The 13780-nt window shown below is 45.1% G+C and overlaps 4 non-coding genes across 4 annotated transcripts; all 4 read right to left on the bottom strand.

Moving 5' to 3' along the window:
• Window positions 1-1698: 1698 nt before the first annotated feature.
• On the bottom strand, window positions 1699-1998 carry LOC146854697 (signal recognition particle RNA). Its single transcript, XR_014981601.1, has one exon.
• Window positions 1999-5406: 3408 nt separating this feature from the next.
• LOC146854696 (signal recognition particle RNA) lies at window positions 5407-5706 on the bottom strand. The gene has a single exon (XR_014959188.1).
• A 3407-nt stretch (window positions 5707-9113) lies between these two features.
• LOC146854695 (signal recognition particle RNA) lies at window positions 9114-9413 on the bottom strand. Its single transcript, XR_014959305.1, has one exon.
• Window positions 9414-12821: 3408 nt separating this feature from the next.
• On the bottom strand, window positions 12822-13121 carry LOC146854694 (signal recognition particle RNA). The gene has a single exon (XR_014959113.1).
• Between the last annotated feature and the right edge of the window lie 659 nt (window positions 13122-13780).

The raw sequence follows: 13780 nt of genomic DNA, 5'->3' as shown, positions 1-13780 counted from the left end.
GTAATTACGTTTTCAGAAATTATACGATTTTTAAAGAATATTTAAAGTTTGCAGAAATTGACACTTAGAAGAAATTTCACAGAAAAACAGTCAATGATTTCCTATGGGAGAAAATTGGGTTACTGGTAAGTACAGTTGTAAGTATTTTTCAGAGTCAGTGCTGGGCACCAAGATCCAGCACTGGGAGCTCACCTAATAGCAGGTGAGTATTTTCTTTTTCGTTACTCGGCTGATTTTTGGTGAATATTTTAAGTTTTGAAAAGTCCACACTTGGAAGAAATTTCAGGAAAAACCAGTCAATGTTACCCTATGGAGAAGATTGAGTTATCGGTTTAAAGGTAAGTACTCGACTGGCAGAGTTAAGGTTCTGGGCATAGACTCAGGCGTCTCCCAGGGTCAGGTAGGTACAGTTGGTTCACCCTCAGCGGCACAAGGGCGGCCGGGTGCAGAGAGAGTTAGGCCCAATGTTATCCTATGAGAGGTAGGGGGGCCTTGGTTGGTGGCTGCTGACTAGCAGGCCACGTGGTTGTGGGAGCTGGGCTCCTGGTCACTTATCCAGGGCAAGTGGGGAAGTAGATAGATGTAGAGGTTGCACTGCCAGGGCCACTCGGACGGCTGGGTGCAGGGTGCTTTTGAGCATTCGGGCGCTCAATTGATTTGAATGGGAAATCTCTGGTTTAGAAAAAGACTGCAAGCTCGGGGACGAAGATTCTTCAGGTGCCACCACCACTTCGAGAGGTAAGTTGGGTAGTTGGAGGATAGGTAGGTACCCCGGGATTGGGCACAGGGGGCCGCGGAGCGCCGGGTGCAGGGGTACCTTTTGGTGTCGGGAAATCTTACCCTCTGTTGATCGCGGTTGGGGGGGCACCTGGTTCTGAGGCTGCAGGCTTCTTCAGGAGTGTCGAGGGAGGTCCTTGGGTGCCGGACTCGGGGTCACAGTCGCCGTGGGGTCGTCCTTGTGGTCTTTGTTCACTCTGGCACAGGCCAGGCTTGGTGGGTGCAGAGTGTGAAGGGTTCGCGGTTCCGGGCTGCTGCCAGGGATTAGAAGTAGATTTGAGTAGAGCCTCTACTCATGGGAGTCCCAGGGGTTTAGAGTCAAAAGGTAGCCAGGTCCTCCAGGGTTTGTGAGGTTGCTAGCCACAAGAGATGCCGGGTTGGAGCAGGAGCAGGTTCGAGGGTCGACAGGCCAGAGGCTCCAACGTTTGGGAGTTGCACAGCCCTCAGTCTTTTCATGTTTCACTCAAAGAGTGAAGGGCCCTGTAATTTCTCCTTCTCATTCACATATGAAAAGAATGAGGGCTAATCAAAAAATGAATTAGAGCTGGACGTAGAAATGCAGCAGAAGGGCCAGCAAGCGCATTTCTAAGTTGCTCTATGAAGGATGCTTTTGTACTTGACAGATCAGTTTAATCCTACAGGTGCTCTAAAAGGAAGAATGCATTTGAGTCATCCTTGCTGAAAATCACACAGCCATTTATTCTAGGTTGCACTGAGTTTTCAGTCCTCTCCGCCTGCTAGCTTGTTGTTGCAATATGTCTCAATTCTGGAGAATTGTCTGCTATGCTGAAATGCGTGGCCCAGTTCAAATGTTCATCATATTTCCTGGAAAAATATCAAAAGGAAAACAAAGATTTGGTTTTGGGAAAATAATTTATTACACCTTGTAAAAATCAAAACTTTCACATTTGAGTCAAAAAAGAGAGGCTAGGTCTCACTATTTTGCTCAGGCTGTTTTACACGTACTGCTCACAGGTGCTGTCCTGCTACCAATGGGCATGGTAGCTTTGGCCTGCTCTGTTTCCAGCCTGGGTCGGTGCACCTCTCGTTACACAACCTGAAATTCTAGAGCTCCCTCTAGAACACCATATTGATGCCCAATGCAGCATGGACACCTGATCAACACAGCTGAGTGCAGCCCAGAACCCCTGAGCTCAAGCAATCCACAAGCCTCTGTCTCCCAAGTAACTAGGACAACAGGCACACGCCACCTTGCCCGGCAAACACTGCAGCTTTCCTAATGATGAAATGCATTCCATAAGTAAGGATAATGATAAAGTAAGGTGGAATGAATTGATGGTTTACCAACCATGTTTCAAGAAAGTCAATTTCACTATCCTTCAAAGAAAGGAAAAAAATGTCTTATCAAGAAGCAGTGTGAATATGGGAAGGGCCTTTAAAAAAGATGTGGAGTTTCCTAAAGTAAAAAAGAGGGTTGAACTGATTGAAGGGAGAGAGGAAGTAGGGTCGGAAAGATTGTGACGGGGAAGTGAATACAACATAAATACTAGTATTTAGAGAGTGAGAGACAGGTAGAGGGACAGAAGGGAAAGGAGAGTGAGAGTGAGAGAGAAGAGCCAGGTTAGGGCTGAGTTTCTCTTTATCTGCCAGTGACTCCCTGTAGAAGCTTGCTGGCACAATTTAGGCTGTCCTGTAGGCATCCCTTGTTATGCCGAGCCAGCCAATATTGAGAAAAATAGCATGGGTCACAATGATGGAACTCGTCTGCAACATCGGAAGTTTTAAAGTAGTATGGAGTGGGAGGGCTAGAAGAGTTACCATAAAGAATGAATACACGTCATTCTGTTCTCTAGCCTCAACAGCTGCAAGAGAGGAACTCCTGCTGGCCAAGAAGACCAATGTCAGTTCAGCTTGAACAGGTGAAAGCATGCCTGATTCTGCAAAGGTATGAGATTACACTTTTGCGTCAGAGGTGGTCAGGGGCTATTGCACATTAGGAAACCGTTTATATCGGTCCAGTTGGATTACTCTATCTTCTACCACCTCAAAATCAGCTGCTCATGCAGTGTTCTATACCGATGAGCTATTTTGGTCCTCCCTGCCCCTTCCAGCTAGTGGGTCCCCTGACTAGGGAAAGTGATTCGAACAGATTTGCATATCTTTTCATAGGAGACTTCTTGACCTATTTTATACTGTGCCAAATCAAGGTAGATTGAGTAATGATCTTGACAGACTTATATTGGAGAACTGCAGTGTGAGAAAGTGGCTCTGTATATACTGTTCCCAAATAGGTACAGGGTGTACAGAGTCCACAGTCCCCAGAGGTTTGGCAGAGGCTAAAGTTAGATATAACCTTACTCTCTAAAGTGGTAGCTTGGTCGAGCAGTAAGGCAGTATCAGAGGACAGTGTAAAGTATTTGTTGCACACACTCAGTCAGCAAATGGTCTCACACACTCAATACCTGAACTCTAGGCCAATGGTTTATCTACAAAAAATATATGCTTGTTTTATTTTAGAACCAACAATAGGTATTAAAATATACTTTCTCAGAATGAGATGCTTTATATAAATACTTTTGCAATATGCAATTGACTTTTGTAGAAAGTTACAAGTGGTTGCAATAGGCAACAACATTTTAAACACAATAATGCATTGAGCTCAATGGAAGTTTCAAGTTATTTGCAACAGATTACTTTTAGGATTACTTTTGGATTTCCAGGACTGGATCCTAGATTCAGTCCTGGGTCAGTACTTGGAATCAAGTGATAAAAGTCGACTTAATTACTGTGATGATTTTTAGACAATATTTTGCTATTTTAAAAGTTGACAGAAAATATTTCATAGAAAACAGTCTAAGATTCCCTATGGCAGAAAATTCAAGTTGCAGGTATAGTATGTTCTCGTTACTTTTGTAATCCAGTACTGGGTGCCTAGACTCAGTACTGGGACCTTTATCCAAAACAGGTAAGTAATTACGTTTTCAGAAATTATACGAATTTTTAAAGAATATTTAAAGTTTGCAGAAATTGACACTTAGAAGAAATTTCACAGAAAAACAGTCAATGATTTCCTACGGGAGAAAATTGGGTTACTGGTAAGTACAGTTGTAAGTATTTTTCAGAGTCAGTGCTGGGCACCAAGATCCAGCACTGGGAGCTCACCTAATAGCAGGTGAGTATTTTCGTTTTCGTTACTCGGCTGATTTTTGGTGAATATTTTAAGTTTTGAAAAGTGCACACTTGGAAGAAATTTCAGGAAAACCCAGTCAATGTTACCCTATGGAGAAGATTGAGTTATCGGTTTAAAGGTAAGTACTCGACTGGCAGAGTTAAGGTTCTGGGCATAGACTCAGGCGTCTCCCAGGGTCAGGTAGGTACAGTTGGTTCACCCTCAGCGGCACAAGGGCGGCCGGGTGCAGAGAGAGTTAGGCCCAATGTTATCCTATGAGAGGTAGGGGGGCCGTGGTTGGTGGCTGCTGACTAGCAGGCCACGTGGCTGTGGGAGCTGGGCTCCTGGTCACTTATCCAGGGCAAGTGGGGAAGTAGATAGATGTAGAGGTTGCACTGCCAGGGCCACTCGGACGGCTGGGTGCAGGGTGCTTTTGAGCATTCGGGCGCTCAATTGATTTGAATGGGAAATCTCTGGTTTAGAAAAAGACTGCAAGCTCGGGGACGAAGATTCTTCAGGTGCCACCACCACTTCGAGAGGTAAGTTGGGTAGTTGGAGGATAGGTAGGTACCCCGGGATTGGGCACAGGGGGCCGCGGAGCGCCGGGTGCAGGGGTACCTTTTGGTGTCGGGAAATCTTACCCTCTGTTGATCGCGGTTGGGGGGGCACCTGGTTCTGAGGCTGCAGGCTTCTTCAGGAGTGTCGAGGGAGGTCCTTGGGTGCCGGACTCGGGGTCACAGTCGCCGTGGGGTCGTCCTTGTGGTCTTTGTTCACTCTGGCACAGGCCAGGCTTGGTGGGTGCAGAGTGTGAAGGGTTCGCGGTTCCGGGCTGCTGCCAGGGATTAGAAGTAGATTTGAGTAGAGCCTCTACTCATGGGAGTCCCAGGGGTTTAGAGTCAAAAGGTAGCCAGGTCCTCCAGGGTTTGTGAGGTTGCTGGCCACAAGAGATGCCGGGTTGGAGCAGGAGCAGGTTCGAGGGTCGACAGGCCAGAGGCTCCAACGTTTGGGAGTTGCACAGCCCTCAGTCTTTTCATGTTTCGCTCAAAGAGTGAAGGGCCCTGTAATTTCTCCTTCTCATTCACATATGAAAAGAATGAGGGCTAATCAAAAAATGAATTAGAGCTGGACGTAGAAATGCAGCAGATGGGCCAGCAAGCGCATTTCTAAGTTGCACTATGAAGGATGCTTTTGTACTTGACAGATCAGTTTAATCCTACAGGTGCTCTAAAAGGAAGAATGCATTTGAGTCATCCTTGCTGAAAATCACACAGCCATTTATTCTAGGTTGCACTGAGTTTTCAGTCCTCTCCGCCTGCTAGCTTGTTGTTGCAATATGTCTCAATTCTGGAGAATTGTCTGCTATGCTGAAATGCGTGGCCCAGTTCAAATGTTCATCATATTTCCTGGAAAAATATCAAAAGGAAAACAAAGATTTGGTTTTCGGAAAATAATTTATTACACCTTGTAAAAATCAAAACTTTCACATTTGAGTCAAAAAAGAGAGGCTAGGTCTCACTATTTTGCTCAGGCTGTTTTACACGTACTGCTAACAGGTGCTGTCCTGCTACCAATGGGCATGGAAGCTTTGGCCTGCTCTGTTTCCAGCCTGGGTCGGTGCACCTCTCGTTACACAACCTGAAATTCTAGAGCTCCCTCTAGAACACCATATTGATGCCCAATGCAGCATGGACACCTGATCAACACAGCTGAGTGCAGCCCAGAACCCCTGAGCTCAAGCAATCCACAAGCCTCTGCCTCCCCAGTAACTAGGACAACAGGCACACGCCACCTTGCCCGGCAAACACTGCAGCTGTCCTAATGATGAAATGCATTCCATAAGTAAGGATAATGATAAAGTAAGGTGGAATGAATTGATGGTTTACCAACCATGTTTCAAGAAAATCAATTTCACTATCCTTCAAAGAAAGGAAAAAAATGTCTTATCAAGAAGCAGTGTGAATATGGGAAGGGCCTTTAAAAAAGATGTGGAGTTTCCTAAAGTAAAAAAGAGGGTTGAACTGATTGAAGGGAGAGAGGAAGTAGGGTCGGAAAGATTGTGACGGGGAAGTGAATACAACATAAATACTAGTATTTAGAGAGTGAGAGACAGGTAGAGGGACAGAAGGGAAAGGAGAGTGAGAGTGAGAGAGAAGAGCCAGGTTAGGGCTGAGTTTCTCTTTATCTGCCAGTGACTCCCTGTAGAAGCTTGCCGGCACAATTTAGGCTGTCCTGTAGGCATCCCTTGTTATGCCGAGCCAGCCAATATTGAGAAAAATAGCATGGGTCACAATGATGGAACTCGTCTGCAACATCGGAAGTTTTAAAGTAGTATGGAGTGGGAGGGCTAGAAGAGTTACCATAAAGAATGAATACACGTCATTCTGTTCTCTAGCCTCAACAGCTGCAAGAGAGGAACTCCTGCTGGCCAAGAAGACCAATGTCAGTTCAGCTTGAACAGGTGAAAGCATGCCTGATTCTGCAAAGGTATGAGATTACACTTTTGCGTCAGAGGTGGTCAGGGGCTATTGCACATTAGGAAACCGTTTATTGAGGTCCAGTTGGATTACTCTATCTTCTACCACCTCAAAATCAGCTGCTCATGCAGTGTTCTATACCGATGAGCTATTTTGGTCCTCCCTGCCCCTTCCAGCTAGTGGGTCCCCTGACTAGGGAAAGTGATTCGAACAGATTTGCATATCTTTTCATGGGAGACTTCTTCACTTATTTTATACTGTGCCAAATCAAGGTAGATTGAGTAATGATCTTGACAGACCTATATTGGAGAACTGCAGTGTGAGAAAGTGGCTCTGTATATACTGTTCCCAAATAGGTACAGGGTGTACAGAGTCCACAGTCCCCAGAGGTTTGGCAGAGGCTAAAGTTAGATATAACCTTACTCTCTAAAGTGGTAGCTTGGTCGAGCAGTAAGGCAGTATCAGAGGACAGTGTAAAGCATTTGTTGCACACACTCAGTCAGCAAATGGTCTCACACACTCAATAACTGAACTCTAGGCCTATGGTTTATCTACAAAAAATATATGCTTGTTTTATTTTAGAACCAACAATAGGTATTAAAATATACTTTCTCAGAATGAGATGCTTTATATAAATACTTTTGCAATATGCAATTGACTTTTGTAGAAAGTTACAAGTGGTTGCAATAGGCAACAACATTTTAAACACAATAATGCATTGAGCTCAATGGAAGTTTCAAGTTATTTGCAACAGATTACTTTTAGGATTACTTTTGGATTTCCAGGACTGGATCCTAGATTCAGTCCTGGGTCAGTACTTGGAATCAAGTGATAAAAGTCGACTTAATTACTGTGATGATTTTTAGACAATATTTTGCTATTTTAAAAGTTGACAGAAAATATTTAATAGAAAACAGTCTAAGATTCCCTATGGCAGAAAATTCAAGTTGCAGGTATAGTATGTTCTCGTTACTTTTGTAATCCAGTACTGGGTGCCTAGACTCAGTACTGGGACCTTTATCCAAAACAGGTAAGTAATTACGTTTTCAGAAATTATACGATTTTTAAAGAATATTTAAAGTTTGCAGAAATTGACACTTAGAAGAAATTTCACAGAAAAACAGTCAATGATTTCCTATGGGAGAAAATTGGGTTACTGGTAAGTACAGTTGTAAGTATTTTTCAGAGTCAGTGCTGGGCACCAAGATCCAGCACTGGGAGCTCACCTAATAGCAGGTGAGTATTTTCTTTTTCGTTACTCGGCTGATTTTTGGTGAATATTTTAAGTTTTGAAAAGTCCACACTTGGAAGAAATTTCAGGAAAAACCAGTCAATGTTACCCTATGGAGAAGATTGAGTTATCGGTTTAAAGGTAAGTACTCGACTGGCAGAGTTAAGGTTCTGGGCATAGACTCAGGCGTCTCCCAGGGTCAGGTAGGTACAGTTGGTTCACCCTCAGCGGCACAAGGGCGGCCGGGTGCAGAGAGAGTTAGGCCCAATGTTATCCTATGAGAGGTAGGGGGGCCTTGGTTGGTGGCTGCTGACTAGCAGGCCACGTGGTTGTGGGAGCTGGGCTCCTGGTCACTTATCCAGGGCAAGTGGGGAAGTAGATAGATGTAGAGGTTTCACTGCCAGGGCCACTCGGACGGCTGGGTGCAGGGTGCTTTTGAGCATTCGGGCGCTCAATTGATTTGAATGGGAAATCTCTGGTTTAGAAAAAGACTGCAAGCTCGGGGACGAAGATTCTTCAGGTGCCACCACCACTTCGAGAGGTAAGTTGGGTAGTTGGAGGATAGGTAGGTACCCCGGGATTGGGCACAGGGGGCCGCGGAGCGCCGGGTGCAGGGGTACCTTTTGGTGTCGGGAAATCTTACCCTCTGTTGATCGCGGTTGGGGGGGCACCTGGTTCTGAGGCTGCAGGCTTCTTCAGGAGTGTCGAGGGAGGTCCTTGGGTGCCGGACTCGGGGTCACAGTCGCCGTGGGGTCGTCCTTGTGGTCTTTGTTCACTCTGGCACAGGCCAGGCTTGGTGGGTGCAGAGTGTGAAGGGTTCGCGGTTCCGGGCTGCTGCCAGGGATTAGAAGTAGATTTGAGTAGAGCCTCTACTCATGGGAGTCCCAGGGGTTTAGAGTCAAAAGGTAGCCAGGTCCTCCAGGGTTTGTGAGGTTGCTAGCCACAAGAGATGCCGGGTTGGAGCAGGAGCAGGTTCGAGGGTCGACAGGCCAGAGGCTCCAACGTTTGGGAGTTGCACAGCCCTCAGTCTTTTCATGTTTCACTCAAAGAGTGAAGGGCCCTGTAATTTCTCCTTCTCATTCACATATGAAAAGAATGAGGGCTAATCAAAAAATGAATTAGAGCTGGACGTAGAAATGCAGCAGAAGGGCCAGCAAGCGCATTTCTAAGTTGCTCTATGAAGGATGCTTTTGTACTTGACAGATCAGTTTAATCCTACAGGTGCTCTAAAAGGAAGAATGCATTTGAGTCATCCTTGCTGAAAATCACACAGCCATTTATTCTAGGTTGCACTGAGTTTTCAGTCCTCTCCGCCTGCTAGCTTGTTGTTGCAATATGTCTCAATTCTGGAGAATTGTCTGCTATGCTGAAATGCGTGGCCCAGTTCAAATGTTCATCATATTTCCTGGAAAAATATCAAAAGGAAAACAAAGATTTGGTTTTGGGAAAATAATTTATTACACCTTGTAAAAATCAAAACTTTCACATTTGAGTCAAAAAAGAGAGGCTAGGTCTCACTATTTTGCTCAGGCTGTTTTACACGTACTGCTCACAGGTGCTGTCCTGCTACCAATGGGCATGGAAGCTTTGGCCTGCTCTGTTTCCAGCCTGGGTCGGTGCACCTCTCGTTACACAACCTGAAATTCTAGAGCTCCCTCTAGAACACCATATTGATGCCCAATGCAGCATGGACACCTGATCAACACAGCTGAGTGCAGCCCAGAACCCCTGAGCTCAAGCAATCCACAAGCCTCTGTCTCCCAAGTAACTAGGACAACAGGCACACGCCACCTTGCCCGGCAAACACTGCAGCTTTCCTAATGATGAAATGCATTCCATAAGTAAGGATAATGATAAAGTAAGGTGGAATGAATTGATGGTTTACCAACCATGTTTCAAGAAAGTCAATTTCACTATCCTTCAAAGAAAGGAAAAAAATGTCTTATCAAGAAGCAGTGTGAATATGGGAAGGGCCTTTAAAAAAGATGTGGAGTTTCCTAAAGTAAAAAAGAGGGTTGAACTGATTGAAGGGAGAGAGGAAGTAGGGTCGGAAAGATTGTGACGGGGAAGTGAATACAACATAAATACTAGTATTTAGAGAGTGAGAGACAGGTAGAGGGACAGAAGGGAAAGGAGAGTGAGAGTGAGAGAGAAGAGCCAGGTTAGGGCTGAGTTTCTCTTTATCTGCCAGTGACTCCCTGTAGAAGCTTGCTGGCACAATTTAGGCTGTCCTGTAGGCATCCCTTGTTATGCCGAGCCAGCCAATATTGAGAAAAATAGCATGGGTCACAATGATGGAACTCGTCTGCAACATCGGAAGTTTTAAAGTAGTATGGAGTGGGAGGGCTAGAAGAGTTACCATAAAGAATGAATACACGTCATTCTGTTCTCTAGCCTCAACAGCTGCAAGAGAGGAACTCCTGCTGGCCAAGAAGACCAATGTCAGTTCAGCTTGAACAGGTGAAAGCATGCCTGATTCTGCAAAGGTATGAGATTACACTTTTGCGTCAGAGGTGGTCAGGGGCTATTGCACATTAGGAAACCGTTTATATCGGTCCAGTTGGATTACTCTATCTTCTACCACCTCAAAATCAGCTGCTCATGCAGTGTTCTATACCGATGAGCTATTTTGGTCCTCCCTGCCCCTTCCAGCTAGTGGGTCCCCTGACTAGGGAAAGTGATTCGAACAGATTTGCATATCTTTTCATAGGAGACTTCTTGACCTATTTTATACTGTGCCAAATCAAGGTAGATTGAGTAATGATCTTGACAGACTTATATTGGAGAACTGCAGTGTGAGAAAGTGGCTCTGTATATACTGTTCCCAAATAGGTACAGGGTGTACAGAGTCCACAGTCCCCAGAGGTTTGGCAGAGGCTAAAGTTAGATATAACCTTACTCTCTAAAGTGGTAGCTTGGTCGAGCAGTAAGGCAGTATCAGAGGACAGTGTAAAGTATTTGTTGCACACACTCAGTCAGCAAATGGTCTCACACACTCAATACCTGAACTCTAGGCCAATGGTTTATCTACAAAAAATATATGCTTGTTTTATTTTAGAACCAACAATAGGTATTAAAATATACTTTCTCAGAATGAGATGCTTTATATAAATACTTTTGCAATATGCAATTGACTTTTGTAGAAAGTTACAAGTGGTTGCAATAGGCAACAACATTTTAAACACAATAATGCATTGAGCTCAATGGAAGTTTCAAGTTATTTGCAACAGATTACTTTTAGGATTACTTTTGGATTTCCAGGACTGGATCCTAGATTCAGTCCTGGGTCAGTACTTGGAATCAAGTGATAAAAGTCGACTTAATTACTGTGATGATTTTTAGACAATATTTTGCTATTTTAAAAGTTGACAGAAAATATTTCATAGAAAACAGTCTAAGATTCCCTATGGCAGAAAATTCAAGTTGCAGGTATAGTATGTTCTCGTTACTTTTGTAATCCAGTACTGGGTGCCTAGACTCAGTACTGGGACCTTTATCCAAAACAGGTAAGTAATTACGTTTTCAGAAATTATACGAATTTTTAAAGAATATTTAAAGTTTGCAGAAATTGACACTTAGAAGAAATTTCACAGAAAAACAGTCAATGATTTCCTACGGGAGAAAATTGGGTTACTGGTAAGTACAGTTGTAAGTATTTTTCAGAGTCAGTGCTGGGCACCAAGATCCAGCACTGGGAGCTCACCTAATAGCAGGTGAGTATTTTCGTTTTCGTTACTCGGCTGATTTTTGGTGAATATTTTAAGTTTTGAAAAGTGCACACTTGGAAGAAATTTCAGGAAAACCCAGTCAATGTTACCCTATGGAGAAGATTGAGTTATCGGTTTAAAGGTAAGTACTCGACTGGCAGAGTTAAGGTTCTGGGCATAGACTCAGGCGTCTCCCAGGGTCAGGTAGGTACAGTTGGTTCACCCTCAGCGGCACAAGGGCGGCCGGGTGCAGAGAGAGTTAGGCCCAATGTTATCCTATGAGAGGTAGGGGGGCCGTGGTTGGTGGCTGCTGACTAGCAGGCCACGTGGCTGTGGGAGCTGGGCTCCTGGTCACTTATCCAGGGCAAGTGGGGAAGTAGATAGATGTAGAGGTTGCACTGCCAGGGCCACTCGGACGGCTGGGTGCAGGGTGCTTTTGAGCATTCGGGCGCTCAATTGATTTGAATGGGAAATCTCTGGTTTAGAAAAAGACTGCAAGCTCGGGGACGAAGATTCTTCAGGTGCCACCACCACTTCGAGAGGTAAGTTGGGTAGTTGGAGGATAGGTAGGTACCCCGGGATTGGGCACAGGGGGCCGCGGAGCGCCGGGTGCAGGGGTACCTTTTGGTGTCGGGAAATCTTACCCTCTGTTGATCGCGGTTGGGGGGGCACCTGGTTCTGAGGCTGCAGGCTTCTTCAGGAGTGTCGAGGGAGGTCCTTGGGTGCCGGAGTCGGGGTCACAGTCGCCGTGGGGTCGTCCTTGTGGTCTTTGTTCACTCTGGCACAGGCCAGGCTTGGTGGGTGCAGAGTGTGAAGGGTTCGCGGTTCCGGGCTGCTGCCAGGGATTAGAAGTAGATTTGAGTAGAGCCTCTACTCATGGGAGTCCCAGGGGTTTAGAGTCAAAAGGTAGCCAGGTCCTCCAGGGTTTGTGAGGTTGCTGGCCACAAGAGATGCCGGGTTGGAGCAGGAGCAGGTTCGAGGGTCGACAGGCCAGAGGCTCCAACGTTTGGGAGTTGCACAGCCCTCAGTCTTTTCATGTTTCGCTCAAAGAGTGAAGGGCCCTGTAATTTCTCCTTCTCATTCACATATGAAAAGAATGAGGGCTAATCAAAAAATGAATTAGAGCTGGACGTAGAAATGCAGCAGATGGGCCAGCAAGCGCATTTCTAAGTTGCACTATGAAGGATGCTTTTGTACTTGACAGATCAGTTTAATCCTACAGGTGCTCTAAAAGGAAGAATGCATTTGAGTCATCCTTGCTGAAAATCACACAGCCATTTATTCTAGGTTGCACTGAGTTTTCAGTCCTCTCCGCCTGCTAGCTTGTTGTTGCAATATGTCTCAATTCTGGAGAATTGTCTGCTATGCTGAAATGCGTGGCCCAGTTCAAATGTTCATCATATTTCCTGGAAAAATATCAAAAGGAAAACAAAGATTTGGTTTTGGGAAAATAATTTATTACACCTTGTAAAAATCAAAACTTTCACATTTGAGTCAAAAAAGAGAGGCTAGGTCTCACTATTTTGCTCAGGCTGTTTTACACGTACTGCTCACAGGTGCTGTCCTGCTACCAATGGGCATGGAAGCTTTGGCCTGCTCTGTTTCCAGCCTGGGTCGGTGCACCTCTCGTTACACAACCTGAAATTCTAGAGCTCCCTCTAGAACACCATATTGATGCCCAATGCAGCATGGACACCTGATCAACACAGCTGAGTGCAGCCCAGAACCCCTGAGCTCAAGCAATCCACAAGCCTCTGCCTCCCCAGTAACTAGGACAACAGGCACACGCCACCTTGCCCGGCAAACACTGCAGCTGTCCTAATGATGAAATGCATTCCATAAGTAAGGATAATGATAAAGTAAGGTGGAATGAATTGATGGTTTACCAACCATGTTTCAAGAAAATCAATTTCACTATCCTTCAAAGAAAGGAAAAAAATGTCTTATCAAGAAGCAGTGTGAATATGGGAAGGGCTTTTAAAAAAGATGTGGAGTTTCCTAAAGTAAAAAAGAGGGTTGAACTAATTGAAGGGAGAGAGGAAGTAGGGTCGGAAAGATTGTGACGGGGAAGTGAATACAACATAAATACTAGTATTTAGAGAGTGAGAGACAGGTAGAGGGACAGAAGGGAAAGGAGAGTGAGAGTGAGAGAGAAGAGCCAGGTTAGGGCTGAGTTTCTCTTTATCTGCCAGTGACTCCCTGTAGAAGCTTGCCGGCACAATTTAGGCTGTCCTGTAGGCATCCCTTGTTATGCCGAGCCAGCCAATATTGAGAAAAATAGCATGGGTCACAATGATGGAACTCGTCTGCAACATCGGAAGTTTTAAAGTAGTATGGAGTGGGAGGGCTAGAAGAGTTACCATAAAGAATGAATACACGTCATTCTGTTCTCTAGCCTCAACAGCTGCAAGAGAGGAACTCCTGCTGGCCAAGAAGACCAATGTCAGTTCAGCTTGAACAG

The sequence above is a fragment of the Triturus cristatus genome, chromosome 4_1, assembly GCF_964204655.1.
Source record: "Triturus cristatus chromosome 4_1, aTriCri1.1, whole genome shotgun sequence".
NCBI lineage: Eukaryota > Metazoa > Chordata > Amphibia > Caudata > Salamandridae > Triturus > Triturus cristatus.
The sequence above is the reverse complement of the archived record's forward strand: the minus strand, read 5'-3'. Positions and strand labels throughout refer to the sequence as shown.